Source organism: Molothrus ater, chromosome 1 (assembly GCF_012460135.2).
Source record: "Molothrus ater isolate BHLD 08-10-18 breed brown headed cowbird chromosome 1, BPBGC_Mater_1.1, whole genome shotgun sequence".
Classification (NCBI taxonomy): domain Eukaryota; kingdom Metazoa; phylum Chordata; class Aves; order Passeriformes; family Icteridae; genus Molothrus; species Molothrus ater.
Window position 1 is genome coordinate 43,113,456 of NC_050478.2, and position 15,811 is coordinate 43,129,266.

The window sequence follows — 15,811 nt, forward strand, 5'->3', positions numbered from 1 at the left end:
TCCAGTATACCTCAGTCACTCACTCAAAGTCACGGTTTTTTTTACACGAGGATTAACTAAGCTCTAAATTTTATCCCAGTGAATAATACCTGTGTGGATAGCAGGCTCAGTTTGATCATAACAAATCATTCAGAGACATAAAACTGTTTTGTGCTTTGTTTGATACTGAATGTCACATACATTGAATTTATATAAACATGATTCCTACAGTCGGTCATCTGAGGAAAACTGCTGGTTTATGGATTTTTGTCTGCTCTAAAATAGACTGTGTCACCATGAAGCAGTGCATCAGGACTCTCCATTATAATCTCTCAGTAGGGATTCCATCTACATTCCTTCCTATGTCTTCCTACTGTGGCACAGTATCCAATCTATGTTACAATTAATACCATAATACTGATCCAAACCTTAATTAAAATACAAAGCATTATGAAGCATTATATTTACACTCATGGCATCTTTGATGCTCCTTCTCAGATGTGAAAGGCCTCCTGTTCCACCTCCTTTTGCCATGACTCTTACAACTGCCTGTGGCATCACATTCTGGCATTGCTGCAGCTCACAGCTGGGTCTGCAAGAAGAGGTGCCATGGTTGGGGGTGGCACAGGAGGGTACAAGCCCTAACTCATTCTTCTAACACCACTTTTCTGGATAGCTGAGACACTCTGTGAATACTCTGAACCCCATTTAGAGCATGCTGGTGTAAACTGTTTGCCCATTTCAGTGGGAGGCAGTGATTCCACAGCTGTATCATGAAGAGTCTTTTGTGTGCTGGGTGTTGGGCAGACAGCTGGGGTCGATAATCTGCCGTCCCAAGCTATGTCATCCCCACTTGTGAATTATAAGCTGCAGTCTCTGCTGGCAGTGGTAGATACTCCAAAGCAGATCAATCATGAGCACTTTCTAGTTCAATTCCCTGCAGAAAGAAAATCGGTGTGGATATGCTGTCTGCTTTGCCACCACTAGTTACTTTTTAAATCCTTGTCCAGCTTCAGCCAAATCTCAGAGACATTAACAGCATAGAAAATAAGTGGTTATGTAGAAGACAGAGATTCTAATGTTCCCACAGAAAGGAAAGCTACTGTAGGAATTCCTATCCTGCTAGATTCCAGGAATCTGCTTGGGCAAAGGATGTTGCAAACATGACTCATAATTTCTGCTGCTCACAGAATGCCTGTGGCATGTTGAGCCCTATTGGAGCAGGGTTACAGGGAGCATGCTCAGAGTTTTATGGAGTTTTTAAAATTTCCACTACTGAGTGTTAGTAGAGCTGTTCAGCTGCTAGAATAAACAGCACTTTGAAAATAGCACATTGCTACACAGTATCACAGCACTTTCTGTATTTTTTTTACAGTGGATTTAAGAATTGAGCAGGTATTAAATACAGATCGTATTTGACTGTGAATAATATTTTATTCAATTTAGGATTAAATCATGAGGCCTGTGGTGGAAAAAAAACCTCCAAAAAAGACACCCAGTTACTCAGTCTTACAGTCAGAAAGTAACATTTAACAGCATAGGATATTTCACAGAAAAGAAATCACAACAACAGGACAGCCTGTGTTCCCTTCTCAGGGAGCATGATTGCTCCCAGTGCAATGTGATTTTCTTTTTTTCTTTTCTTTTTTTTTTTTTTTTGGTAGGCTTCAGTTTTTGTTTTGCATCTAGGACATATTTGCAGCTCTCTCACTATCAAGTGTGAGTCTAAACATCGCACATCTCTCAACACCTACATCTTCAGGAAAAAAAGCGTGCCACGCCTTTGAGCCAGTTTTCGCCACTCAATTCTTCCTGGTCTCTCTGAAAAAATGAAAGAAATTTGTCTAAATATGAAAATTTACTTTATATAAGCAACAGTACAGTTAGGTTTTCAAGCTAACATTTCTAACAAATGTCTATTAGCTGTCTAGTCTTGTAGAGGCAAGTATCTGGTGCTGTAACCTACACCCATTTGTTCATTACTACACTCCAGAACTAGCTTGCATAAAAACTTTGTAAATTACAAAAGAAAGTCACTAGTGATGAGAGCAAGCATTGCAGAGAGAAAGTAGAATATCTTGCTGCTGGCCATATTTCTACAGATTTCAAGAACTCAGTGGAAAAGCAGATAGTTATATAAAAATTAACGTCTATAGGTCCATATGGGTGAATGCTGCTTTTGTTCCTGTAGAAACATATCTAGGGAATCGTAGTCAAATAACCACTATTTGTTCCTTGTCCAGGATAGTGGGAAAAAACTGGTTTAGACAGGCAAATATACTCACTGTTCTTTGTTATAAGCTGCATACCTCCTGTTCAGTTCTGGTTGCACCACTTTGTCTATCAGCACATGAAAATAATGAACTTGATTCTTGACCAGTTTCCTTGAACATACCAGGTGACAGGTGTGCCCTAAGCATACAAAATTAGGTGTAAATTCATAATATTGCACATTTTGGAAAATGTGTGCTGATAAATGGAACAGGGGCCTGCATTTTGCTTGACAGTGAGCTATGCAGACAGGTAATTTCCCCTCTCCCCTCCTGCCCCCTTCTTTGATGGCTTTTAAAGGGACACTGAAACAAGGATTTAAGCAAGGTTTCATTACTGACAGAAGCATCTGACCCTGAACTAATAAAGCCAGCCAGAGTTTCATTCTGCTCAGAACCAATCAGACACTCTATTATAAAGGAGAAAGATTTGAAAAGTAATGGCATACCCTCATAACATACAGCTTAATTTTATACTAAGTAGTGTGGGCTTCTAAAACCTTCTAAAAAGATTTAGCCAACTCGATTTTCTGAGCAGGTACCAGGCTAGAACTGCACATTGTGATTGAAAGAGGTCAGTGCAATTTTTACATTACTGTGTATTTCATCTGTTTGAAAGAAATAGCTCTGCACAGATAACTGAAAATAGAGACTTCTGATGTGTTCAGTTGCTCATAGGGAAAGCAAAATAGAGCTGTTTTATATTCCTGAAATAAGACATGTAAAATGTACATTCCTTACATCTGTAGCTAGAGTAGGCCATCCAGCAGATGAGGCTGTTTGATGTTCACATCTGTGCACTGAGGGAAATAGGTCCCATGTAATCCCTCTCAGTGTGACTACAAACAATACATAAAGCTATTTAGAAATCCCTTTAGATAGATTTTGGTGTCAGTGATGCTCCAGCTGGTGTCTGGTGTTTTAATAGATGCAGGAGACCCCATTATCCAGATTTAGATTTTTATTTGCATTAAATAACTCTTTACACATATTGATGTTAATCATAGGAAGATTTGGGCACATGCTTGCACTGACACGTGAAAAACAATTCTGCAACATGTTGAGATCAATCTTCATGGAATAAAAAAACCAAGCTGCTTGTCAAACTCAAAGTTTGATTTCTAAAATTGTTTTGTAAATGTGTGGTGATGCTCACAAGGGTAAGGAGGTTCACCCTTGCTTTATAAAAATTCTGTTTAAAGCCTTCTGTCTTTTGTTTGAAGTTTATGCTTTTCTGAAGTTTCTATGCTTTTCTAGTTTCACACTGCAAACAATATGCTGTATTTTGTACTCTAGAGTTGCCCGTAGAGAAAACTGATGTTCACAAAGATAATCTTGAAAATAAACTGACATTTTGACTGGACTTATTGATTGACCATTTTGTACAGGAAGAAATACTTGGAAATAACATACTTGACAAAGTGGCAATTTGTGCTGTGCACTTCATTACCACATGTTGTAAAGTAGTACTTTAGGAAATATACTTCAGTCCAAGATTTCTCATAGGAAAGGGTATTCACCCTAATAATTACTATACTGTCCTACACTCATAGTTGTATTATCATAGCCACTGAGTACCTATGTAGGTAACCAGAGGCAATACCAAATGCTATTCAAATGAATTTACCTTTTTGCTACGTGATCAGGCCAGTACTGTTACTGGTTCTGCCATAAACTGTATTAGTTTTACTTGTTGGTTGGGTTTTTGTTGTTATCAGCTTAGCATTGATCACCTCTCTGTGTAGTTTCCTGATCTTTCATGCAGTTACAGCCCCACCCCCAACCCTCATATTTTTACATGCTTAAGAAACAAAAGAATACAAATAGCTGCTTAGGCTATGCCCATTTCTACACCGGAGGAATCTGCACCATTTCATCAATGAAGTGACCTGGGTGCATGTTTATGTGGGCAAGGCACGATGCACACATCTGTAGGCATGCCGGTCCGGGGTAGAAGCTGACATATAAGGGTGCCATCCAGCTTATTTCTCTGTTTCTGTGACTTCCGAGAGGGGGTGGAGGACAAACTAACCGATGGTAAGCATGTTTACTCTCTCTTGTTTTCAGATCTCCTGTCAGTACCCAGCAATGCCAGCTGAGTGTGGATTTGGGAGTTGGGGGAGGAGAATTGATCACCTTAAACTCCCTTTACTTGGGCAGGGGGAAATAATGGCAGTCTTTTGAGGTATATCCCTGAATTACACTAATTTGTTTTTCAATGCAGGGTGGGACCACAAAATCCTTCTGCACCTAAAGAGGCAGCTGGCTTAACAGAGAGCTTTATCTAGAGCAGTTCATGATGGTTAATAAGAAGGAAGACACTTCAAGTCATGACACAGTGAGAATTACACAGGTAAATCAGTCTTCAGAAGCTGATTGCAGGCAAAGCTCTTTTACAGGATGTATCTTTCATTATTGATACTAATTCTTTGAATGCCAGACATCTAAACAAAGAGGTAAGTATATGGAGAACAGTATTAGAGAAAAATAACAGCAAAAAATGTAGGAATGAGAGCAGGTGGTAAATACATGTGATATTAGATATGCCAAGTACAATCTGTATTCTCTTAGGTTATCTATTATCTACCAAATATTGCCTTAACTTCTCAGAGCCCAGAAGACAAAATGCCTTTGTCCTTATTTTTTGCACAGTATTTGCTAATATTTTATATGAATTATTAATTGATATTCTACAGCCCCCTAGTTGCAGTCTGCTACTGATAAGCCTAATAATGAGAAACAAAAACACATAGGAATGTTAAGCACAGCTGTCACATGTGGGCAGTCACATGTGTCACAGTGACTTTGTGCAGCAGGAGTCAAAGGGACAGCAACAACCACAAAGTCCAGTAAAAGCTAGGCACACCAATGCATGTATCAGGATAATACTTCATTAGCTGATGCTTACTGAAGAACAAAGGCGTGTAAGTGGATTTTTCTGAAGGCCTGGATCACAGCTCCAGCAGTACCAGGTCAGGAGGATGACAGAGAGCTCGGCACTCTCTGCCAGAAACGTTTTCTGCCCCAGCTCCTGCGCATCACGCCTGCTGGAAACAAAGCAGGAGGGTGGTGTAAAAGGCTCCATCTGCCATGTTGGCTCACATCCACTCCACAGAAGCCAAATCCCATGAACGTAAGAGATGAGAAATCAGAATTGTGAACCCACTTCCTCCTCTCTCTGCTTTGCCTTTCCCCAGTTTGTACTTCTCCAGGAGCAAGAGGAGCTGTGTCTTGTTCTAGATTGCTGCTTGCAGAATGAGGGGAGTCAGGGTTCATCCATCTTCCTCAGCCTTCCCATAACAGCATAGGGAATGAGGGACTTAAATTTCTTAAAGAAGCAAAATGTTTTCCAAAGAGTGGTAGAAACCAGTCATTTCATCACTTCAGAAAGCCAACATACACTTCCTGGCTGGTTGTTCTGCCCCAAGATAGTTTCAGTTCAATATTCAGAAAATGCCAGGCAAATAGTAAATCAAGTGCAAGTTAGAACAGTCCTTGTAACTGCCTGGTGTAGCAAAACACTTCCAGATGATGCAGTATCTTTCTAGGCAGTAGGAAAGCAAAGACTCAGTCTTGTCAGTAGGTTCTTGTTGAGATGAGTATTCTTAGTTGCAGGATTAACCATCCCCATGGACCACCTGTGCAATGCTTTCTTAGCAGGGTCACAAATTATCAAGATAATTCAGAACCATTTCTTTTTCTGTATTATTTTCTAAACAAAGCTTTTCCTCTGGACTCATGGTAACTGCTCTTTAACTCAGTCATGATATGATCACAATTTAGATTAGGGTCTTTTTACAGCTGTATTAATCCCAGTCAAGGACAGAAAGCAGTTCTACACTTTCCACGTGGAGTTAAACAGCAAAAAAAGACCTGTTTTGTAGAAAGCATATAATGAGGCTGGAGAGGCTTGGATTCATTCTGGGTAGCAATTATTCCTCTGTTGTTAAAGAAAACTTACAGAGCAGTCTGGTATTGCAAGTCCACACTGACATCTAGTGCTGAAAAAATTGCACTAGCCAGTGAGGAAACAAAGAAGGGAAAAGGTGTTGGGTTAGGAATGAAAAATCTAAAAATACAGCAAAGCATCCCTCCTGCTTTATGAAAATGCCTGGCTGTTTGTGGGTCTGTTCTGTGGGCAGGAACTGCTCTGTCTCCATGAACTTGGGTGCTGAGGGGGCATCCCTTGGGAAAACGCACGGGATACTGGGTCTGACAGAGAACATAGCAAGCCCTGGCTGCTCCGGAAAACTGCTCTTGAGGTCAGGAGGAATCTTGACTTGTGACTTACTTTAAGTTTGTTTTCTAGCCACTGCTGCTGTAGGACTTGGTCCAGATCAGCATAACTGATAGAGAACTGCTGCCAGTGGCCCAGTAATCTCGATGTTATAAACAAAGTCTTCACAAGATTGAAATGTTCTCACCTTCCAACCTGAGAAGAGAATTTCCTGGTACTTTGGAAAGATTCCCTCTCTAAGCTATTTCTAGGGAAGAGGGGCTTTTTTTAATTTTTCAGTGGCTTTTAGTTCTTGATGTTCTCTTACCTCCCACTTCAATACAAAACATTTTCATTATTTTTATGCACACACAAAAATTTGCACTTTACAATATTTGACTGTGTCTTTTGGGCAAGTAAAGATTGTAAAACAAAATATCTGTGATTTTTTATTGTAATTTCTACCTTTCATGAGGAAGTAAAAAGTAATAATAATATACAGAATAATGAATGTTTTTCAGTGTCTTAGCTGCCAACACAGCTCCATCCCTGTCACCAGGGAAATGGTGAGATTAAAACCATGTGTTCTGTGTGCTTCAGAGGTGAAATATGCATGTCAGTGTTGTATAAATCATCAAAGGAGATGAGCAAGAGGACAGATCCAAAGCCACCAAGATCAATGGACTTTTTTTTCCCCATTAAATCCCATGAGCTTTGGATCAGGTCCTGGCGGATGTCAGAGCTCTGCCAACCCCACAGAGAAACTGTAGTCCAAATGCTGGTGTGCTGTTTGGCAAGCCACAGCTGTGATGTTGGCAGATGTTTCCTTCATGGAGAGAATCCTGGTGTTGATGAGCAGGATTTCACAGTGGGACCCAGCACAGGGGAGTTCTTGTTTCTCTGCATGGAGGCAAAGCAGGGCCTGCCTTACCAGGAGCTGCTGTGTGTGAGAGCATCCTGTTCCTTCAGACACACACTGAGGCACACCAGCAAGCTGCATCCCCTGGTACTGCCTGGGGAGAAGCTCTTTCCTCCTCCTCCTCCTTCACAGCACAGCAAGCAACAACTGGCAGGATTTAGTCCTTACTGCCTTGCCAGTGTGAAAGCCTCAGAAGAAAATGTGGCTTTTGTCCTGTACATAGTACCATTCCTCCCCTTATAATCAGAATCAGCCCAGGTGCTCAGACATAATTTCTTCTGTCAGTTTTTGCAATTTTTTATTTTTTCTGGGAAATAATGATACAGAGAGCATGTTGTCACATCTAGGCTGCATTTTCTTTTTGCCCCTGTATCTTGTAATCAACAACAGTATGCAGATTTTAGAAATGTTTTCAGACTTTTGTGTCTGGGCTGGACAGATTGGGATGTGCACGGAGGATTGGCAGACCCAATTAGACAGTAAATAGTGTAAGTAGCTGTCAGAAAATAAGGCTAAAGCAGGAGAAAGCATGTGGCATCTCTCACTAGATAAGCTAGGATGATTGGCATATTCAGTCAGAAACAGTCATTTTCTGATTTAATGGGGGCTTAAGACAAATTGTCTTGCAGCTGAGACCATGCAAATCAATCATTAAAATGTCAGGTTAGAGTCCAATGTCAGTTAAAATTCCCTCAATATCAGGAAAATTGCACCAAATTTATCCATCCAAATTTATAGCGTGTGAAAATTGACCCATAATTATTATTAGGAGCAAAAGCATGCAAAACCGTATCACATGTCTAGAATTTTCTTGAAATAAAAAGTAATAGAATAGTAAAGCCAAAAATGTATAATAGACTAGAGTAGAAAAGAAAAAGAAGGAAAAAGAACAGGAACAGGAAGAGGTAAAGGAAAAGGAGAGGAAGGGGACAGTGGAAAGAGGAAAGAAAAAAGGGAATGAGAATGAAAGACTGAAAGAAATGCCAAGAAAAGAATGCAGTAAATGTCCCTGAGGAAATTTTAAAACATGGGAAAAAATGTCAAATGTATATTAATAACCTTGAATTAAGTTGCTTCAACATTGCTGTCATCATGTCATGTTCATATTCATCCTTTCCCGTTTTGCTCTCGAGAAAACCCAAAGGAAACCCATGAAATCTGGTGGCAGGAATTCATTCAAGAAGGTGCCACTATCACTTTAAAGGTGACTAGTTTGCAGAGCATATTTGGTGCAGTGATTGAGCATCCAGTACGAACACAGTCAGCTGACATGAGTTCCTAAGCCTTTAGGAACATTCAGAGTGTGTGGAAATCAATGTTTTTTCAGTGTGGTACTAGGCAATAACAGATCCATTCCCAGCTGAGAGCACTGGCTTGCTTTGTGCAGAGCACGATCTGTTTGAATTTCAAATATTTGGGGGGAGGCAGAGAGTTAGGTTGAATGGTAATAACTTAGTTTAACATTAAATTCCCTACTTGGTCCTCTGCCTTCTGTTTAGGAGTGGGGTTCAGTGAAGGGAATGCTCCTGTTCACACAAACAGGGTGACTTGGGTGGGGCTACACCCAGAGCCCAGGTCACAGAGCCTCCATGGGGCCTCCCAGTGACTCAGGACTTCCACAAGTCCCCAGTCTGGGGTGAAATAACAACTTTTGTAAAGTAATAGGTTGGTTTTACAAGCAGTAGCTGCCCAGAAGACAGGAATGACAGAGTTTTGGCAGTGTGCAGACCATGCAGCAGCAGATCAAGCTGGGGTGGATGACACGAGTACCAACCTTGCCTCATCATGCTGCCCTTATCTCAGAGGCTGCCATCCTTGCCTGGAGCTGACAGAAGGATACAGACAGCTTGACATGTTAGAGGAAAGCAAAAAATATGTCAGTCAGGAGCAGTGGCAGCTCAGGAGCAGCTGTGTGACCCATCAACACCCTCCCCTGCGAGGCTGGGAGAAGGGCTGGGACAGCCCTGCTTTAATCCATTGCCACACACAAGTTAATATCCCAATTCTTTGGAATTTGGCCATGAACAGCTTCTAATTCAAGCTGGCTGTCCTCAGTAACAAAGAAAAATGTAAATGCACAGTGACACTTATGCAGTGTGGTGTGTTAGACAGGGAGAACAGAGGAAAAGAATGCTTTAGAAAATACAGTAAAATCCCTAGAATTGAGGAAGCTCAGGAGCATTTTTTTAGCTCCTTCATTATAATTGGAGTAATTCTCCTTGCCTTTATCTGAAAATGGTTCTTTCCAGAATCCTTTTAGACTTCAGACTTCATTTAAAATCATGTTTGATGATCTTATAGTTTGCTCTGTCTGACAGTATTACAGAGCAGGTTTCAACAGCTGTAACCCTCCTGAACTGATGTGCCTCTACTAATAGTGTTCAAACCAGGGCTTTGGTTCAGGTCCCTATTTGCAGTGGAGGCTGAAGGAGAAATGTTAATGCAATTCCATTACTATGAAGGGCATTTTGCAAAGGGAAGAGAAAAAGTCAAACCGAATAAGGATGAGCTAAAGGATAAGGATGCTAAAAATTATTTAAAATATATTGTTAAATCAAAACTTATTTACATGAAGGATATCTTCCCAGTGGAAGAAAACTGGAAAGACAGTATATTTTCTCAGAAGAAAAGGAACAAAGGGAAAGAGGGTACAATGCTTGAAGAGCAGCAGCGTAGGTCAGAAGAAAACTTGTCCTTGTTTTTCAGTTATTTGGCTTAATTATTTGGGCAACTTATAAGTCAGTCTAGTCTCTAGCTGATTCTATTCCTCCCTTTCTACTCCCTACCTCTTTATCATTTTGTCAGGATAAAACACATTACAGATTGCAAGAAGCTCAAAGAGTAAGTAAAAGCATGTTAATAAGCCCACAAGGTCAATACATTTTGTAGTATATCCTTATGGTAAGAAGAGCTTTGGAAACACTGAACTTTTAGGGAACTCATGGTATCCAATTTATGCAAATTCCAGTCACAAAAAAACCCATGTCACTAATGTCTCACTAGGGACAGCCATGGAGCACAGAACATGCAATAAATATTTCTGCAAAAATACCTTGTAAGTTTGTATACAGCAGGATATCTCTGAAGAAATTAGTCAGAGAAATATATTGTCATGTAGAGATTGTAGCAGCCTGAGAAGCCACTTTTGAATTCACCTGGTGATTTATAGATATGACCTGTACTAGGAGAAAATAGATAATTTTTTTTCTGATCAGCTGCTGACATAGACCAAATGTATTTACTGTCAGTGCTGCACAATTAATCACAAAATCCCAGAAATCAAATGGTACAGAACCTAATGTTTTTTGCTAATATTGCTGTATGGTACATAATAGGGCTTTCTCAGGTAAGAAATTAATTCTTATTAAAAAGTCTTGTGGGCATCAAGACAGAGGTAATGAGACCAGAATTAGCTGGGAGTCCAGAGGCAAATGGGGTGGGGAGGTCTATATAGAACAGCTCCTTAATAAACAGCAGGTGAAAACTCATGAGAAAGGAGGAGGATGCCAAGTGGAAACAGCTTTGCCTGCTGCCTGAACAGTCTTTCACCCCATTTTAGAGAGGCAGGGTGAAACATTGTCAAGGCTGATCTGTCCCACAGGCAGGCAGTAAAGAATTTGGTCTGTCTCTTTATTAGTTCTCTAACTGAGCTGACTGCCAATTCAGACCACTGGTGGAAGTTTAATTATCATCCCTGTTGTTTTCATGAAAAACTGCAGTTCCTTGGTGGTTTATCACTTCAGTTTTTAAGGCCTTTCTGTGTGTGGTTTGGTCACAGAAGTAGCAGAGCTAGATTGATTTAGAAACAGATTTAACCAGACCGGTGCTGAAATTGTGGTTAAACTAGCCTGACATACTTCTTCACCTCTTTCTGTAACACACATGCTAAAAAACCTGTCCTTGTATTTACCAGAATTAAACATAACTGGAATTACATCAATAGTCTTCGCAGAAAAATCTCACTAAGATGCCTCTTTGACAGCCATATGATTAATCTGGAATCTCTAATGAGACTACAGCCATGGCTCACATCCAAGCTGCAGGTCAATTGATCAATATTTGCAAGAAATCCTGAATTAGATTCCAAATTTAGTTTTTCACAGAGCTCAGAAGATCTTTTCCCTATCCTCCTCTTCCAGACTGGGGATATGCCAGTCTCCCAGTTCTGTTGGTTAATAAAGATCTGAAAGCATAGCTGTTACTGAGAGGCTTATATGTGTTTCACATACCAGCAAATATGCCTGAAAAGTGAGAACCTGAAAGGACATAAAGCAGATTTCTGTAGACAGTATTGCCTTATGCTGGTTTTCAAAGAAACATGGTGGATTTTAAGGGTTTTTTTCCTCTCCATAAATCAAAGAGGTTATGGAAAGGGTGATTTGTTCCTCTTCTTCTCCACAGCAGACTGTGCTTTTGAAGGCCTTTCAGAGTACTTGCTAAAAAAGTGCTTATTACCTACCTGTTCAGGTCTTTAGAGGGCAAAAATATATTATTTTGGCAGGTGTGATTTTATGGTTACAAATCCAGCATGCTGTGTGGCTGTTGGTGTAGGTAGACATTATAAAATGCTTCCAGAAAATCTTTTGATAGTGGCAAGAGAAGCGCTGGAATTGATGAACCAGTTTTTCCCAGGCCACATTGTTCAGCTCTAGCCCCTCAGGATCTGTCTGCACTCTGGGTCTAATTCAAGTGAGCAGCAGACCCAGCCAGAGCCTGTGCAGTCACACTGCAGGGCTGCATTCTCATGCCATCACCCATCTCCATCCTAGTGCCTTCTAGAAGAGGAGGGCAGGAAAACAGAGGTGGAAGAACTGCACAAGCACTTTGGTTATTATTTGTGTTTGGTGTCAGAGCTGCTGTGGGTGTATCCCACAGCTCTCAGCCTTATACTAACCCAAGCTGTTCTGTCATTTGTTTCCAATGAATCTCAGGCCATGACTGGAAAACCCTCATTTTAAATGGTTTTCTTGCAAAGTGGCGCTCCCTGTGTTGCCACTGTGACTGTTGACAGCAGAGGGATTTAGGGTTCTAACCCAGCCTAGTGCAGTGCAAAGGAAACACTTGGATGAGCTGGTGTGTATTTGTTGTCACATTTGGACATAGCATCCAGCTAGGGCCCTGAGTGAATCCTGAGTGGTCACAGAATCACAGCATATGTAGAGTTGAAAGGGACCCACAAGGATCATCAAGTCCAACTCCTGTCCCCACACAGGACACCCTAGCAATCACACCATGTCCCTGAGAGCATTGTCCAAACACTTCTTGATCTCTGGCAGGCCTGGGGACATGACCACTGCCCTGGGGAGTCTGTCCCAGTGTCCAAACACCCTCTGGAGTGGTTGTGCCCTCAGTACTGACAAGATGTCCACAGAAAGACTGACACCATTTCTCTTGGCAATACAAACTAATCAACATCTGGCTGTGATGGTCCTTTAGCTGTATGAGGGGTTTGACCCCAAAGGCACATGTGGCTCTTCCCACTCTGATCTGTTTTCTGCAAACCTGTAAGGGCAGTTGGAGGGTCACAGGCTCTGCCTCAATATCTTCTTCCTCCTGAAAGCCCCTGTCCAGAAATGCTGGATTTAAACAGCCCAGGCAAGGAGCTCCCCAGTTTCTGGACTATGGACAGCTCTTTAATTAACCCCATTTGTGGTCTGACCTCTCTTTGCTGTCAGTCTGTTTTCACTTTTTATTTCCTCCCAAACGTGACCCTGATATTTACAACTTCAGAAGTGTAAGTTTAAGCAGATTCAGGAAATGTAGAGATTAGCAGCCTTGATGGAGAAGTGTGTAACTTCCAGCAGAGAGGGAACATATCCCAAATGGCCTGAGGAAATCAATCTTTTTCTTCCTTACAATTCCTTGTCTTGAACATGTGACATTCCATCTCATGTTCACCCAGGAGTGTGTTCTCACCAGGCAATACTTTTTTTCTATATGGTGTTACCATTCACATATCAATAAAGCTACAGAATTAATATATTCATATAAAAGAGACTTTTCACAGTGTTCCTTATATACTATTTTCACTAAGCACGAGGTCAGATTATATTTCACCAAAAGCACTTTAAAACCAGGCTTGGTTTTCAGTTCTTGAACACACGAGTTACCCAGCATTTCCCTCTCCTACCTTAAAGCAAATTTTGATAATTGAGACTTTTCTTGCTTGACACAAACCTCCAAACACCATTTATGTGGGATGACTGGCCTCTGAACCACACGCACACAGATGTCTCATACACAGATGTCTCATCTTTCAACATTTAGCCTGAACCAGGGCGGCAGACACCGGGGATCATCTCCTCTCCTCATCTGTCTTCTTGTCACGGCTTGCTGCCCTGCTGAGAGGTTCCTACCCAGACAGGTCCCCCATGCCCCAGGCAGTGCCCCTATCTCAAGAGACATCTATGAGCCATTTGCAGATCCAGAGCGAATCCTTGTTATCCTATATGGATATGCCTTATCCAGCCTACCCAGGGTGAATTTTAACTGGAGCACAAGCGCAGTGTAATCATTGTTTTGTGTGCTATTTACGCATGTTTTAGAAAGATACCGCCCTCTGCATAGCTGGGGTGTTGCTCCATTTGAATGGTAATGAATCAGTGTGAAGGGAGCCTTTTCTGCTCTGCTCCTCGCCCGGCCCTGGTGCCTCTGATAGCTGAGACAGGCCCCCAAGAGCAGCAGGGCCGCTAATGAAGGTGGGGACATGAGGACAAAGAGCCCCGCCACACCTATTCAGGGAAAATCTGCATCTGAAAGTGCCTGCTGGAGATGGGCGCGCTGCCAAACAGCAGGGAGAAGGGGGACGCTCTGGAATATAAAGGAGGGAATACTTTTCTCTTTCTTTGTCTTTAAGTCACTGGTAATTCGTAAAATAAAAATTGAAAAAAAAAAAAGAAAAGAAAAAAAAGGAAATAAACAAGGGGAACGGTTTGATTTGGCAGCTGTGCGTTTTATATCCATATCCCAGCAAATGCAACACCTTCTCTCCCACCAACCTGCCTGCTGCTGCTACTCCTCTATTACTGCAGGCATTCTCTTCCACGTCTCCACAACCATTCTCCTGTCCCATCTCTCCGTAAGAGTCTCTACCAACAGCGGATGAATCTACAGCTGCCCCAGGATGTAGCTGTGCCTTCTGAGCACGCAGGTGACTTCAGCACTCATGTCCAGGGATCATCACTTTTTTTCTGGGGAGTGCAGCTCATGCAGCTGAGCACGATGCCCACAGCTCAGGTCACAGCAGCCACCGTTGCTCAGCAGCCTTTGCTATTCCACTTGAATGGGTTTTGTTTTGCACTTCTGTCTCCAACCATTCCTACTCCCCTCCCTTAGGGAAGTTGCCACATCCTTTCCCACTATGGTCCCTCTGCATGCCCTGCTGCCTCCAAGAGAAGAAAGCTTCCTCCAAGAGACTTCGGGTCCTGATGTGTAATGGCATCCCCTGCTGAACACAGGTCAAAACACACAGCTCACATCACAAGAGAAAGGGGAAGCAGATCAGCAGCAGCAGAAGGTTCATCAGTACTCACGTTCACAGGGGACAAACTGCAGCAGGAGCCTGGATGACAGGGAGGAATGGCATAGCACCAGTGGATAGCATGATGCTGCAGCAAAAGCCTGTGCTCTCCCTCCCCTACTCCCCTTTTACTAGACTAGCTGGGCTGGTTAATAGGCAACAGCCTTCCCTCTGGAAAAAAAAAGTAAAATAAAAGGATTATGTGTGGGCCTAGAGTGAAAGAGTTCAACTGGGAAGGACCATCTTCCCCCAGCAACCCATCAGTTATGCTGAGCTCCAAACTCGGTGTTCAGCATGGTAGGAGGAGACCTTCAGGCCCCTCAGTGCAAGTTTGATAGCAGTGTGTGAGGGACCTGGGCTGAGAACCTGCTCTCTGAATCTCAGCTTCCCCAGTGCCCCAGCTGAGGCTCATCCAGGATTCATCTGCAAAGGCTAGGAAAGAGAAGGAGCAGTGATTGACATGGAAATACAGCATCTCCCATGCAAAACTGCCCTCAACCCCCTCTAGCATTTTCATAACCAAGTACACACCTTGTTTTGCACTGTAAAGAGCATGGGAATGAAATGTGATAATGAGACATAACGAGATGCATGTGTGAGACAAGCTGTGGACAGGCAGTGAACATAAAAAGAGACATGTACATGTGCACATACGGGAGAAGTGGCAGATTTCTTATAATCTGGCAACAATAATCATGACAATAACTGAATTCTTTTTTATTTTCCATCCTCAATGCACTTTTGTCTCTCAAGAAAAGAAGCAAATGACCACATTGCAAATGGTCATTTACAATGAGCAAATGACCAGGAGCAAATGAGGCTTTCTATTCAGATTCTTATAACTAGGGTTCAATGAGCCCTGTCAAAGATGTCCACTAATATTCACTTATAAGATCAGGCACATTTAT

The 15,811-nt window shown here is 41.9% G+C and overlaps 1 long non-coding RNA gene across 1 annotated transcript; it reads right to left on the reverse strand.

The window, feature by feature from the left end:
* Positions 1-1,388: 1,388 nt before the first annotated feature.
* Positions 1,389-15,409, reverse strand: LOC129046871 (uncharacterized). The gene is made up of 2 exons (XR_008508689.1): positions 2,265-15,409; positions 1,389-1,800 (listed from the first exon to the last, which is right to left on the reverse strand). It is a non-coding gene; the product is annotated as an uncharacterized LOC129046871 (long non-coding RNA).
* Positions 15,410-15,811: the final 402 nt, after the last annotated feature.